General features: G+C 38.0%; 1 protein-coding gene across 5 annotated transcripts in view; it reads left to right on the top strand.

Annotated features, from left to right (window-relative positions):
• MAP2 (microtubule associated protein 2) overlaps window positions 1-14703 on the top strand; it is a 276218-nt gene that overhangs the window by 163128 nt on the left and 98387 nt on the right. For 4 of the 5 annotated variants that reach the window (XM_027122623.1, XM_027122613.1, XM_027122608.1 and 1 more), the window contains exon 3: window positions 9774-9851. The exons of the other annotated variant lie outside the window; for it this stretch is intronic. The gene's annotated coding sequence lies outside the window, so the exon portion shown is untranslated. The remainder of the gene's footprint in view (window positions 1-9773; window positions 9852-14703) is intronic. 5 annotated transcript variants of the gene reach the window in all.

Raw genomic sequence — 14703 nt, 5'->3', positions numbered from 1 at the left:
TAGCTGCATGAATTTTCTTTTAGCTGAATGACTTTCAGCTTGTCATTACATTAAAAATAGGATGGATGTGAGATGGGAAAAGTAAAATCATTAATAAATTAAACAAACAAACCCACTGTCCTGTAGGATCTGGGCTCCTTCACTGAGAAGGTACTTCTAAAGTCTTTGAAGTCAAGCCTCTGCTAAAGATGACGTAATGCCAGTCACTAGGTGCAGGGGGCACTCACAGGACAGGCTGCTGGACTTCACTGTGTTGGGAAGATCCTGAGAGATGGGGGTGGTCAGTGGGATTGGGGGGAGAGTAGACTGGCACGTGGAGTTAGACCACCCTAAGACTCCAAGACTTTTTAGTGTACTTATGGGAAGCCACAATTTTAAAAAGATAATAAATTTTAAAAAATTTTATTTTATATCGGAGTATAGTTGATTAACAGTGTTGTGTTAGTTTCAGGTATACGGCAAAGTGATCCAGTTATACACCTTTAAAGTTGCAATAATTTTGTTTAAAGACTGTTGCCTCTTCGTTGGCGTAGAGTAGCTCTAAAAACCACTCTCAGAGTCTGAGGGTAAAACCTTACCTCTGAAGCAAACTTCTGTGCCTGCAAATACCAAAGGTGGCTGATGTGGTCCCAGGGGAACCCAAGCAAGGCATCAGCAGCCCTCACATTTCCTTTGGAACAACAGTAATTAGAGCAGCTGGAATATTTGTCATCTCATTGGCTCACTTGCTGTTTTTTTTTAATGCTTAGACTTTAATCTTATTTTCATATGTTTCTGTATAAATCAGACACATATGGCTTGATTATAAATGGTAAGTGGCCACTAGGAGCTTTAGATAAAAACCTTTCACTAACATGCAGTGCTTGGGTTCTCTGCTATCTGGCTCCAGTCCTGCAGTCCCTATCTCTCTGTGCCCCTCCTCCTGTGTTGAATTTCTGCTCTCCTCTTCCCTCCATTCCAACTGCCCTTCAACTCAGTGGTGTCTATTTATTTACTTAAATCTAAGCCAGTTAAATAAAGCATAATAATAGAACACCCTCCTGAAAAGAGCAGAAAGGAGGGAAATTACATGGCCACCAACAGAATAATAGAAGAGGAGCCACTGACAGAATAATAGAAGAGGGGGAGAAAACGCTTTAAAGAGCTCCCCAGCAGATGTTCTGCCTCCTCCTTTGCCTCCTATTTACAGGGAGGCAAACTCTTTTTTTAAAAAATATATTTATTTATTTATTTATTTTTGGCTACATTGGGTCTTCGTTGCTGCGTGCGGGCTTTCTCTAGCTGCAGCAAGCGGGGGCTACTCTTCGTTGCGGTGCGCGGGCTTCTCATTGCAGTGGCTTCTCTTATTGCAGAGCACAGGCTCTAGGCGCCTGGGCTTTGGTAGGTGTGGCACGCAGGCTCAGTAGTTGTGGCTCGCGGGCTCTAGAGCACAGGCTCAGTAGTTGGGTCACACGGGCTTCATTGCTCCGCGGCATGTGGGATCTTCCCGGACCAGGGCTTGAACCCATGTCCCCCTGCATTGGCAGGAGGATTCCTAACCACTGCGCCACCAGGGAAGCCCCGAAACTCTTTTTTTTTTTTTTTTTTTAATAGCATCTCCATGCCAAGTCCTCCCCTTTTGTTTGATGAAATCTTAATGATTTATCCTTGTGTGTTTTAATATTTTTAAGATTATTGATAGGACATATCGTGCATGCATAAATATTGTTATAGAATTTCCAGAACACCTTGGAGTGCTAATATAACAGATTCAGTACCTTTCAAGGCTAGCTTTTATTTTGATACATTCTCTCAGCAAGCAAGTAATATTCTCATTCCATTAAGAAATCTTCACTTTTTAAAATAGGTCATTACTGGCAATTTCTTTAGTAATAAAATGTTGGCTGCCACTGTTAAGAAAGTAACTTGAGGAGGAAAAGAAGATATTTCAAATTAGCATTACAGAAGGGGGAGGGGTGGGTGGCAACTTAGTCCCCACTGTGCTAATTAAGTTATTCCAGGTTGCCTCTTGAACAATATGCAGCAAAAGATGAAGGACCTGAATCAGCTGGAGATCACCCTTAATTGTAAACTCCTCCCCAACACTCCAGTAAGTTGATGAAATCCCTCTGCTTCCAGAGCTTTCAGCTCTTCGGATGAAAAGTAGATTTGCCAGAATTTTATTTTTCTGGTCAGATGACTATTAGCACAGCATGTATTTTCCTCTCTCTGGTGGAAGTCTTCTTTTCTAAATGCATGCCTTTTAAAATGATAACAGCAGTCAAGAATGTCATCCTCAGAGAGTGCAGCAGCTCAGGCAAGGAACATCACCAGTGGGCTGAATTCTTCTTTCTTTAGGCCACAGCTGGAATTTTGGTGCTCACTGTGACCTCAAAAATAGCCTGGTGCTCTGTCACCCGGGTTCAGCCAAATGCCTTCCTGGTGAAACCTCTATAGCTGCTGCAGGTTGACAGATGGCTCCCAGCAGGTGAGCTTGGGGCTATTAGTGAATGAGATTCTTTCTTTATCTGACACAGTCCTTCCCAAAGACATCCTGTGTCCTAAGAACTTACAAAAGGAATTTGGCAGCTGAGCAAAAGTAAAGAGAAGAGTTGAAGCTAAGAAATCTTGGATTGGCATGAGGTTTGTTCAAGTTAATACCTAATCTCTTCGCAAGTGTATGTCATTGTGCTAAGTGGTGAAGAACTACTGTTTGAAGACTGATATTGACACATCACAATTTCCCACAATTGTCAGAGCACTTTTCTACAGATGATTTTATTTAATTCTTGCAGCAGCTCTGTAAGGGAAATAGCATTGATAATCTCTGTTTTACTGATGATAAAACTGAGGATCCAAAAAGTCAGAAGTTCTGCCCAGTATTCCACAGCCAGTAGGTGATAGGCCAGGGTTGCAAAAGAGCTTTCATATCTAAAGTTTGTGTTATTTTTATTTCAAAGATCTAATTTAACCAAGTTCTAACCAGAATGTTTAGGGAAATAAACTGCTATCATTCTTTCATTCATTGAACCCACTTTCAAATCAGGAAAACAGTAAGCCAGGTAGATAAGGAGATTTCACTGCTTGAAACAGAGGAGTTCATATACTCACAATTAAAGTATCAGCATACTTTTCCATTTTGGGAGTACATACTTCAATTTTTCATTCATTTGATGAATAGTTATTAAGTACTTGCTCCCAGCCAGGGAGTACAGTAATACAAAAGAGAGTACATACAAAAGAAAATGGCCCCTGGCCATCTAGAGCTTACAGATTAGTTGAGGCGAGGTGGGGTAGACATTAAACAAATTAATAGTACACAGTGCTGCTGGTGGTGTAAGGAAATAGAAGTGTAAATTGCTAATACCTCTTGAGACAATTTAATAATATGGCAGCCTTACTTGAAGTGCATTGTATATTCTTATATGGCTTAATATTTTTTGTCCTTCATTTGTATTTGTTTTGAACTCAAAGTACTATGAAAAAAATTCATATATTTGATAGAAACCAATGACTTCTAGAATTGAAATAAAGCAGAAAAAAGGGTGGGGATGTGAACTTGTTTCCATTTCAATAAGCTTAAGTAACAACACAAAGTAGTTCATATGAATGCCAAGTAAGTGATAAAAACAAGAACCAGGCAGCAGTGGGCATTCTTGGAGGTGATGGGAGGGTGGGGGTGGATCTTAGAGAAGAGGACTTCAGTTCCACAAGGTGTTGCCAAACCTAGAGGGCGTAAGGAAGGGAGAGAAGAGAGGGAGGCAGGGAGGCAAGAAGACACAGAAAAGAAAAAGAAGAGGACTTTGCAGAAGGGAAGAAAAATATGAAGCTGCAAAGAAAAGGGCAATTAATAGGTCTACAAAATAACTAGTCTAAGAAGCTTTGAGCGCTTGTGATGGTAGAAAGTTGGGGATAAACTTGAAAAAGTATAGTCACAGTATGGAAGCCCTTGAGGCCAGGCCAAGAAACTTAGTCTTTATCACTTTGACAGAAAAGTTTTGAACATGAGAGTAAAATCATTATGTGACTGGCACGATAATTTTCGTGGCAGCCTTGTTTCCTTTTGTGCCCCTCCCCACCCAGTCCCTTCCCTTACACCTCATGAACCTGAGCGTCTGCATTAACTTATTCTACCATTTTTATACAAACGGTTAGTGTTTGTATAAAAATTAGAAACAAATGAACAGATGGCTTTCTGTCAAGCAAAGAAGTTAGTTAGTTCTTCAGCTGTATCTGATTCTGAGCAGAAAACATCAGTGCAATACATCAGCAAGTGAAAACATTGACAGGTGGCCTCTTGCTCCCCAAGGTTGTCTATATTGCAGTGCCAATTCATGTTAAGAAAATAAAATATTTACTTATTTATTTATCTATCTATCTATTTATTTATTTATAGACACACACACACACACACACACACAGTCAGAGTCAGCATGTGTTAATTTAGCAAAACAAGTTTTTAGCTGATATCACTGAGCATTATTTCTTTTCAACACTTCTCAACAAGGAAGGAATCTAAACAGGGCCCTAAAACAGCCACTGGGCATCTCATCATGCCTTTGTCCCTCATGCAATGGAGACTCGTACTGCTCAGCAAACCTCCATGTGTCTTCCCTGTTTCTCAGCACCTTGCACTGAGGCAGAGCCATGTTGGTTCAGTCCAGGAGGCTGTGAGAGGCAGTGAGGTGTGTCCCTTCCGTGTTAAAGCATGGAGGAACCAATGCACAGCCCTCCAGATGGCTTCCTTTCCTGCTGCAGCAATCTTGAGGCCATGAGTTAGTTGAGCAATGAGAAGAATACAGTCAGATTACTGGGTCTCCACCAGGAGAGTTACCCTACTCACATCAGGATTTGTATGAACAGTATATAAACCTTTATTTTGCGAAGACTCAGAAACTTGACTGACTTTTCTGACTAATCCAGTCCTTTACCCTTCACCTATTTGTAGCCTATTTTTACTGCCCTGAATTATGTTGAGATTCTTTGGACAAGACTAGATAATTTCTATTGTCACCTTCATGCAGTCAGCCAGTCCTTGGCGATAGCCTGGAGTAGCAGGTTTGGGGATTAAAAGGGGAAATTCTTACTGTCTATCTTACCTAGATTCTCTGGTCAACTGGAGACCGTATGTTCTGAATAGGGCTTGTGTTAACTGTCCTTAGTTCTTTCCAGTGTATATTTTTAAGCATGTTTCCTTTGCAAGAAACATAATGTTTTCCTAAAAGAACTTTGGCAAAAGCGCTAAGAAAGGAAGATCTTTTCTCTGATCTGTCCAACTATCAGTTTGGTTCACTGTGACTTTCAGCTACCCACAAATAACCAGTGCTAATGAACTGCTTCTGAACCTTTAGGGAATAGAAATGGTTTAGTAGTATGTTCGACTAAATGGTTTATGTTGGTAGCTGCTCTCCTATTTCAAGGCTGCTTGGATTGTGGATATTTTCCCAGCGGTATTGGCAATTTAGTTGAAATCTTGTTATCCTGGACAAGTGCACTGAATTACATGAACTGTTCAAAACCTCATAAAGCAGATTGATAGAGGTGGAGAATGTTGTTAATATTGTTTATTTGAGAGCTAACCGAGTAGGCTAACGCTAGCCAATGAGGTTAAGCTTAGCCGGCAGAAATGCTATTCAGGATTATCCAGCAACTTCAAGCATCTCAGCTTTTAGGTTACCTAACAAAGTCTGTTGAAATGTGAAAAATAACCAAATGATACTTAATGCTAGAATGTATTTCAAAGGTTAATGAAAAGTATATCCTGGTCTGGCAATCCAGGAAAGGTTTCATCATTACTTTGTTGCTTAATGAAACTTGGGTTCTTACATCAGTTGGGAAAACCACGCCTTGGCAATATTACCTTTACGAGATTCTGAAAGTCTGCATGAATTTATCATTCTAACGTCAACCCTATAGGTGTCACATAACTTGCATATAAATATACCACAGCCAAATGTGGATTTTATGCAGCCTAAGTGCATTGACTGCATGTCCTATTTATCTGAGTAACCAGCTGATAAAAGCTGATTTTGTTTATAGCTGAACAAGTGTTTGTCTTGGGTTCCTCCTTAAATGATTCACATCTTACTTTGTGATGCCAGTGCACATCCTGTTCTCTATCATGGGTAGGCAGCCCTTAAATATCATTGTCGACCAGTTGATTTTGTCAGGTGTCAGTCATGATTCTTGACAATGTTCAGACCCAGCTCTAAGAAGCTCTGGAAAGTGGCATAAGCAAACCTGACAGAAATAATGGAGCAGCTGAGTAAATTTCAATTTGTTCAAGAAGCTGAATATACTGAATAATAGATGTGCTAAGTATTTCCAGTAAACTGCAATTTTCATTGGTGAAATACCACTTCTCAGAGAAGCCACAAAGCCTTTATGTCTGAACTTGTCGTCAACCAGAGTTGAAGATCTAAAACCAACTCTCAGGGTCTATAAAGGCTGAAAGGCTTGACTGTTTTCTAGCTGTGTCATGCTGGGAAGGGCATTTAAAGTCTCTTGATCTCAGTTTTCTCATCTGTAAAATGGGGATAACAACAGTTGCCTCCTTAGAGGGTGATTGTGAGGAATAAGTGAATTAATGTATATGAAGTGCTTGGAACATTGTCTGGCACATAATAAGTGCTGTGTAAGTGTTTGCTAATATTATTTTAGGGGTGTTGCAGCCCGTCTATATAATATATCAAATACTAAAACTGTGCCAAATAATATTCTTAACAAAAACTGTGTTAATTTAAACCTTTTGGTATGGAATAAAAATGATCACCTCTAACTGCACTGTGTTAATTTAAAATGACTATTCGATTTTATGTGCCTTATGGAATAGGCCATAAGTTCCTTTTTAAAAATAATTCCCAGGGACTTCCCTGGTGGTGCAGTGGTCAAGAATCCGCCTGCCAATGCAGGGGACATGGGTTCGAGCCCTGGTCTGGGAAGATCCCACATGCTGTGGAACAACTAAGTCTGTGTGCCACAACTACTGAGCCTGTGCTCCAGAGCCCGTGAGCCACAACTACTGAGACTGTGCGCCACAACTACTGAAGCCTGCGTGCCTAGATCCCGTGCTCCGCAACAAGAGAAGCCACCACAATGAGAAGCCCACACACTGCAACGAAGAGTAGCCCCTGCTCAACGCAATCAGAGAAAGCCTGTGCGCAGCAATGAAGACCCAAAATAGCCCCAAATAAAACAAATAAACAATTAACTAAAAAAAAATAAATAATAATTCCCAGATGGCATTTATCTTTTTCTCATAAAATAAAGCCTAGAAAAAAAGATAGTCATTTTAATTTTATAACAAACAAAAAAACCACACAAAAGTCTGGATGATGGGTAAATGGGGTATTATTTTTATGACTAATAGGTACTGGGCAGGGCACGGTCAACTTTCAAATAATCATCTCATCCTTTGGCCCATAATTCTCCAGTTCTGTTGGAATTAAATTAGTTTTTAAGTGTTTAAGGCTGGAATTTCTCTCATTCATATATAACTATTGAGTTAAATTTCGGAAAAACTTTAAAAGACAGGGGATTATTTTTCAATATTGTTTTTAGTGTTACTCAAATGACGAACATGTTCCTTGATAGCAGGTGTAAACAAACATTTTCTATAAAGGGCCAGATAGTAAATATTTGGGGTGATACGTAAATATATAAAGGACCACACGGTCTCTGTCACAACTACTCCGCTGTGGCAGTGGAGCATGAATGCAGCCATAGACAACAAGGAAATGAATGGATGTGGCTGTGTGCCCAGAACACTATATTTGGAAAAACAGGCAGCATCAGGATGGACTGGGTCCATTGGCCCTAGTTAGCTGACCCCTGTTCTTAGAGAATTCCTATTTTTCTTATTTTTACTAGAGTAAAGTATACATGCACACATATATAATTTTGTACTTGCACACATACATGTGTGTGCACATTAATTTGAAAATCATGAAGATGAAGTGAAAAAACTATGCATGTTAAAGAATTTAAGGAAAAGAAGGAACTTAAAGAAGAAATAAAGGATGATATTTTATTCAGTATTCATTGATTAATTACCCAAAAACTCTTTCTTTCTGAACAAGGTCCAGAGCTGATTTACCATTTTCTTTTTGTTCTAAAATCAACTTGTGAGGTTTAATTTGCTTTTGATCAAAACTACCCTTAAAAATTCTTTAGTCTTACTATATGTATAGCATTCTCCAACTTGCTATTTTCACTTTACGTTCTGTTTAAACATTTGTTTTATATTTTGGTTATCTTTTCATACCAGTACTCATAACGCTAGTTGATACTGTTTAAAAGCTGCAAAATATTCTAGTCTTCAAATGTATTGTCATTTATTTAACTAATTTATTGATGTTGTTTCCAGTTATTGAAATCATTAACAATTCAACAAAAGTCATCGAGCATTTGCAAAAAGAAAAGTTCTTTAGTCTTGTTATTGTGCATAGACCTCTATATTATAGAGTCTTGTTATTGTGTATAGCACTCTGTATAATAATGTTATATATATTCCAAATTTGAGAATGACTGAGCTGGACTAAAGGAAAAAATAGCTGTGTACAGAGGTCTGGGTAGTCAATTTTTTTTTCCCTAAAATATCTATCAAGTTATTTGAGGGAATGGAAAATTCTACTGTGTTTCTTCTTGCCTGCAGAATTTTCTTTATTTTTTTTAAATGTTAAGCCTTTCTATCTTTAATATGCGTTAATAGATTTGTTTGCTACTGTACATTGTATGTGAATGCTCACAGATTAAGTAAGCTAATACATGTAAAAGCACTTAATACAGGTCCTGGCCCAGTCAGTGTTTGTCACTTTTGAATCAAAACCTTGTCTGCTCATATCCATATACACATTGTTCTTTGAAGGGTCACAGAGAAGAACTGAGGCACCTGCTTTATGTCTTTCCAAGTTTACCTTTCCTTCTGGGTCTTGAAGAAGAATTAATAGCTCTTAGTTTAACTCTTAGGGCTCCTTACTAGTAGAGCAACATCTTCCTTGAGAACAGGATGGGGTCTGTTTTACCAGATGTGAAAATCGCACAGTCCTTGGTGGAGACACATAGTGATGTGTAGACTTAGACATCTATTGTAAGAGAGCAGGACTTAAAAATGAGGCTCAGCTCTGCCCCTTGCATTTAATACACTCATGTATTGAGGGCGAGTACACCTGAATGGCTTATAAGGTACAAAACAAAGCTAGTGCCTTCTAGTAATTGTGTTTATTTCAGTAAGAAATACTTTGTATTGTTCTAGTGGAATTTCTAAGCAGAACTACTAATCCAGAATGACTGTTAGGATTCTGAATGTCAAAATAAGTTTAGTACTCTAGACAGAAAATGTAATTAGTTGTTAAAAAATTCCCTTCCATCCTGTGCTGTAGAGAATCAGTGCAGACTGGGCTAGAGGCCCAGTGCTTTAAAGCTTACTGGATGTAATTAACAATTTACCAGGACAAATATATTCTCTTGGGAGAGAATACAATTGCCTACTATTTATTAGCTGAAAACAATTTAAAATATTATTTTTTCTTTTTAAAAGCTTCACTGGAGTGAAGCTAAAAAGTAAGAAAAAATCTGCAACAGTTAGCATTTTCACTTCTCTATTCGAAACACTCAGAAAAGAACCTAGCTCAGTGTATGACTATAAGGAACCATCATGAAATTTATCTCATAGTCTCAGTTACCCAATACAAGAATAAAGCCATGAGTTGAATTTAGTATTGACCTACATGATGTAATTGATATACATGGATCAGAGATTAAATTATTAATTTCCTAACTTCTTTTTCTTACAGAAAGAAACCAGAACATATTATCAACCCTTTGAGAACACAATATAACAAACTTTACCATTTTACTACTTCTTTGAATAGGTAAGACCCTATCCTCTCTACAATAAAAGAGTTAACCCACAATTGTGGAAACTAAACCTTTGTTAACCACATTTAAAAAAAAATCTTTATTAAATAAGTATCAATTCATTTTGATAAGGGAAAAATATACATGCATTCTACAGCTAATAGACTTAGGATTATTAAAATAGCATTTCATAATGCTTTGAATGATTTCATAGTAAATGAATGAAAAAATCTTTCTCTGAAATGAGAATTGAACTAAGCCTGTCTCTCCCGCTATGGTTAACAATACCAATAGTGTCTTCTCAACACTTACTATGTGCCATTTGTGATCCTACATGACTTACTTCACATAAACTAAACCATTTATTCTGTATAACAACCCTGTGAGTAGATACAAGGGTGCTCCTTTTATAGATTAGGGGCATGAGGCAGAGAGAGAGGAGGTAGGTAGGTATAGGTATAGAAGTTCACCCAAGGTTGTATCCTGGGATCTGGGATCAAGGCGCTGGAAAGAATGTCAGCCCAGCTATTATTGTGAGGCTAGTTGTGGTAGAAATGCCTAGTCATCAGATTCTTGTTTGTGTTGAGTTGGTTCTCTCTGATTAAGGAAGAAAAAAAGACAATGCACTTACCCAAAGAGATGGCAGGGAACCGTTTATTTTAGGTTTGTACTTGTTACTTTACAGTTGTTGCATGAGTAAATAGAGGAGTGTGTACACTTTAGCTCAGTTTACAAGCAGAAAGAATATTTTCTTTCATGTTACGTCTTTGAACTCAAAATTCCTCTGATAAAAGCAGAATAATATTTCAGAAAGAGTACAGATGAATGATTTCTTATTCTAGGAAATGAAGGCTGCATTTTCATGTAATCTCTTGTTACTGGAAGTACTGAATATCCAGTCTTAAATCCACTGTAGCAGTATGTACTTTTCTCTTTTCATTATTTCTTTATTATTTTATTTTTAATCAAGAAAGCTTACAAAATTTCCAAAGTGAAATATGGGAAATATTATAAGAAATACCTGAGTATCAGCCCCATGAATTTGAAAAAATGCTAACATTCAGCTTTGTTGAAATCTTTTCTAAAGAAATAAACCTTTCCCTTCTTCCTAAAATGTGTCGTAATCCTGAAGATGATATAACCTTCCTATGTTTAATGATGTCCTAAATTTAATGACGTATACATGAAACAATGTCCTGTATAATCATTTACATTTTGAAAGTTTGTATATATGGCATCATACTGCAGATATTCTTTTGCACCTTGCCTTCACCCAACATTATATTTAGAGATTCATCCATATTGATACATAAAGATCTGGTTGACTCACTCTGTGGTAAAGTTGACTCATTGTAATGTTTCAGTCATCTGGTGCTCAGTGTTATTAACTATTATTTCTAAACAACTTTCAGCATTTTGAAGGTTTAATGCTAAAATGGTTTAAGTATGGCTTTCAAAGCTTCTCCCAGATTTCTATATAAGAGATCCAAATATCTTAATATGTGATATCATGCCAATTCTCTTTGCTTCATTTTTTCCTATTAGAAAAGATTTTTTTGTTGTTGTTTTGTTTTTTTGGCTGTAAGGATATTGCTAGCTAATGGTACTCATATTTTTTACTGCTTTTGCCATAACACAATATTGAAATTTGTGTTATTTCCCCATAGGTGAAATACTGACTATTCCCAAAAACAATGTAAATACTACCCTTGAAATTTGAAAGATACATAAAAGAAAAACACTTTTGTTTGGCCCATGTTATCTGTTCATATGCCCTTCAAAAATCATGAGAGAAACTTTATAAAAGGATTTTTTTCTAATTTTCTCTATCACTACATTTAATGTTACAATTCGTTTAAGGTAAAAGAAATATCAATATATAATAATATTTATAGACATAGAATATTTCATAACAACTTTATTTTCTGAAGGGAGTAAATCACTACTCTGACGGAGTTGGGAGAGAAAGAAGAGATTAACTAACCCTTGCTGAGCAAATATGAATACCTGTAAGATTTGATGCAAGCTTGCAGGTCACAAGTGCAATGCAATTTTGCAGATGGGAAATCAAGACCAATATATATTGGGTAACTTACTACCATCATATAGTGATTGCAGAGCCCAGATTCAAATTCATCTCTCTCAGACTTCAAAGCTATACTCCTACCAGAAAAAGAATGGGGAAAACTTAACCTGTTTGATACCTAAATTGCAGTTTCATTTATTCTACCAATATTATTAGGATTCATTTATGGGAGTTGAGGGGACTGGTGTTAGAAAAGTAAGGAAGACACAGTATCTACCCAGAGAGAGAAAACAAGCTATTCAACATCATTCTCAATGGTGAAAAACTGAAACCGTTTCCACTAAGATCAGGAACAAGACAAGGTTGCCCACTCTCACCACTTTTTTTTTTTTTTTTTTCAGTATGCGGGCCTCTCACTGTTGTGGCTTCTCCCATTGCAGAGCACAGGCTCCGGACACGCAGGCTCAGTGGCCATGGCTCACGGGCCCAGCCGCTCCGCAGCATATGGGACCTTCCCGGACCGGGGCACGAACCTGTGTCCCCTGCATTGGCAGGCAGACTCTCAACCACTGTGCCACCAGGGAAGCCCTCACCACTATTATTCAACATAGTTTTGGAATTTTTAGCCACAGCAATCAGAGAAGAAAAAGAAATAAAAGGAATCCAAATCAGAAAAGAAGAAGTAAAACTGTCACTGTTTGCAGATGACATGATACTATACATAGAGAATCCTAAAGATGCTACCAGAAAACTACTAGAGCTAATCAATGAATTTGGTAAAGTAGCAGAATATAAAATTAATGCACAGAAATCTCTTGCATGCCTATATACTAATGATGAAAAATCTGAAAGAGAAATTAAAGAAGCACTCCCATTTACCGCTGCAACAAAAAGAATAAAATACTTAGGAATAAACCTACCTAAGGAGAAAAAAGACCTGTATGCAGAAAACTATAAGACACTGATGAAAGAAATTAAAGATGACACCAAGTGATGGAGAGACATACCATGTTCTTGGATTGGAAGAATCAACATTTTGAAAATGACTATATTACCCAAAGCAATCTACAGATTCAGTGCAATCCCTATCAAACTACCACTGGCATTTTTCACAGAACTAGAACAAAAAATTTCACAATTTGTATGGAAACACAAAAGACCCTGAATAGCCCAAGCAATCTTGAGAAAGAAAAACGGAGCTGGAGGAATCAGGCTCCCTGACTTCAGACTATACTACAAAGCTACAGTAACCAAGACAGTATGTATGCTACTGGCACAAAAACAGAAATATAGATCAATGGAACAAGATAGAAAGCCCAGAGATAAACCCATGCACATATGGTCACCTTATCTTTGATGAAGGAGGCAAGAATATACAATGGGGAAAAGATAGCATCTTCAATAAGTGGTTCCGGGAAAACTGGACAGCTACATTTAAAAGAATGAAATTAGAACACTCCCTAACACCATACACAAAAGTAAACTCAAAATAGATTAAAGACCTAAATGTAAGGCCAGGCCCTATAAAACTCTTAGAGGAAATCATAGGCAGAACACTCTATGATGTAAATCACAGCAAGATCCTTTTTGACCCACCTCCTACAGAAATGGAAACAAAAACAAAAATAAACAAATGGGACATAAGAAACTTAAAAGCTTTTGCACAGCAAAGGAAACCATAAACAAGACGAAAAGACAACCCTCAGAATGGGAGAAATTATTTGCAAATGAAGCAACTGATAAAGGATTAATCTCCAAAATATACAAGCAGCTCATGCAGCTCAATGTCAAAAAAAAAACAAACAATCCAATCCAAAAATGGGCAGAAGACCTAAATAGACATTTCTCCAAAGAAGATATACAGAGTGCCAACAAACACATGAAAGGATGCTCAACATCACTAATCATTAGAGAAATGCAAATCAAAACTATAATGAGGGGCTTCCCTGGTGGCACAGTGGTTGAGAGGTCTGCCTGCTGATGCAGGGGACACGGGTTTGTGCCCTGGTCTGGGAAGATCCCACATGCCGCGAAGCGGCTAGGCCCATGAGCCATGGCCACTGAGCCTGCGCGTCCGGAGCCTGTGCTCCGCAACAAGAGAGGCCACAACAGTGAGAAGCCTGCGTACCCCCAAAACAAACAAACAAACAAACAAAAAACTATAATGAGGTATCACCTTACACCAGTCGGAATGGCCATCATCAAAAAATCTAGAAACAATAAATGCTGGAGAGGGTGTGGAGAAAAGGGAACCCTCTTGCACTCTTGGTAGGAGTGTAAATTGATACAGCCACTATGGAGAACAGTATGGAGGTTCCTCAAAAAACTAAAAATAGAGCTACCATACGACCAAGCAGTCCCACTACTGGGCATATACCCTGAGAAGACCATAATTCAAAAAGAGTCATGTACCACAATGTTCATTGCAGCTCTATTTACAATAGTCAGGACATGGAAGCAACCTACGTGTCCATCAACAGATGAATGGATAAAGAAGATGTGGCACGTATACACAATGGAATATTACTCAGTCATAAAAAGAAATGAAACTGAGTTATTTGTAGCAAGGTGGATGGACCTAGAGACTGTCAAACAGAGTGAAGTAAGTCAGAAAGAGAAAAACAAATACCATACGCTGACACATATATATGGAATCTAAAAAAAAAAAAAAAATGCTTCTGAAGAACCTAGCGGCAGGACAGGAAAAAGACGCAGACATAGAGAATGGACTTGAGGACACAGGGAGGGGGAAGGGTAAGCTGGGACGAAGTGAGAAAGTGGCATGGACTTATATATACACTACAAAATGTAAAATAGATAGCTAGTGGGAAGCAGCCACA

The sequence above is a fragment of the Aethalodelphis obliquidens genome, unplaced genomic scaffold (assembly GCF_003676395.1).
Source record: "Aethalodelphis obliquidens isolate GAN/ISIS:26980383/991018 unplaced genomic scaffold, ASM367639v1 scaffold2, whole genome shotgun sequence".
NCBI classification, from domain to species: Eukaryota; Metazoa; Chordata; class Mammalia; order Artiodactyla; family Delphinidae; genus Aethalodelphis; species Aethalodelphis obliquidens.
This window is presented reverse-complemented; position numbering and strand designations above follow the sequence as displayed.